The sequence below is a fragment of the Gavialis gangeticus genome, unplaced genomic scaffold (assembly GCF_001723915.1).
Source record: "Gavialis gangeticus isolate Ggan-Ray unplaced genomic scaffold, GavGan_comp1, whole genome shotgun sequence".
NCBI classification, from domain to species: domain Eukaryota; kingdom Metazoa; phylum Chordata; order Crocodylia; family Gavialidae; genus Gavialis; species Gavialis gangeticus.
Window position 1 is genome coordinate 255,578 of NW_017729013.1, and position 1,030 is coordinate 256,607.

The following is a 1,030-nucleotide window of genomic DNA, read 5'->3' on the forward strand; positions in this document are numbered from 1 at the left end:
ATCCATTTTTAACTACCATAGTAAAAAATTGACTCAAAAGTCAATGGCCTATCTCTTTATAAAGGCACAATGTGGGGTTTAAAAAAAAAAAAAAAAAAGAGAGAGAGAGAGCGTGAGCCAATTAAAGCTCTCATTCTTCACAAAAAGGTTACTCATTCTTAAAGTAGCAATACACCATGAGAAAACATAATAAAACATTATTACTTAAGGAACTTTGCTACTCTCAGTACCAAGATCTTTAAGACAGCTTACTGCAGATTGTTCATTGCATGGTACATTTTGGAAAACAGCATCAATAGCAAACTTTAGTACACTTGGCTAATACTTACTGAGCTGCAACTAAGCATACCTACCTACTTAGAAAAGTTAGTTACAGAAAAGGAAAAGCCCACTTGCACAGGTTAGGAAGAGCCTAGTCAAAAAGATATGCCAGCACAATACAGAAGGCGGCCAAGAGTTAAGGAAAGAATGGACTATTTTTAAGGAGCATAATCATCATTTGTAATGAAATCTCCTTTTCTAATCATTTCTACTTGGGGTAATAGGTGCCACAGCAGAACATTAGCATATCAGTTACTTCACACTATGGTTGTGCCATTACTTGGACTGAAGTCAAAGAGGTAAACATATAAAAAGTATTTTTTTATATTATGCAAAAACATGTTTGCGATGGATGAGCTGCAAAATAAAGACACCGAGTCTTAAGAATTTCTTTAGAGACCAGAACATATCAGACTGCCAAATACCGTGGTACAGCAAAGCTTTAGAACAAGAGAGATTAAAATTATCTTTTTTTTCCTTGCTGTCCTTCAGAGTAGATATGGCAAGATATACCCTCTGTCTTCAAGGCAGAGAGTTACATAGACCAGGAAGAACAAACGATTTGAAGATATGTTCTAGTTATAGCTATTAGAAAAAAAATATATACAAACTGGAGCTACATTTCTAACACACTGTTAAATTTCAAAAAGATTCTGCTCTGAATCAAGGCAGAGCTGGAACCATTTTTTCCAAGACAAAAAAAAAAAAA

The 1,030-nt window shown here is 34.5% G+C and overlaps 1 protein-coding gene across 8 annotated transcripts in view; it reads right to left on the reverse strand.

Moving 5' to 3' along the window:
• Window positions 1–1,030, reverse strand: part of RABGEF1 (RAB guanine nucleotide exchange factor 1) — a 23,453-nt gene that overhangs the window by 11,985 nt on the left and 10,438 nt on the right. The window lies entirely within an intron of this gene.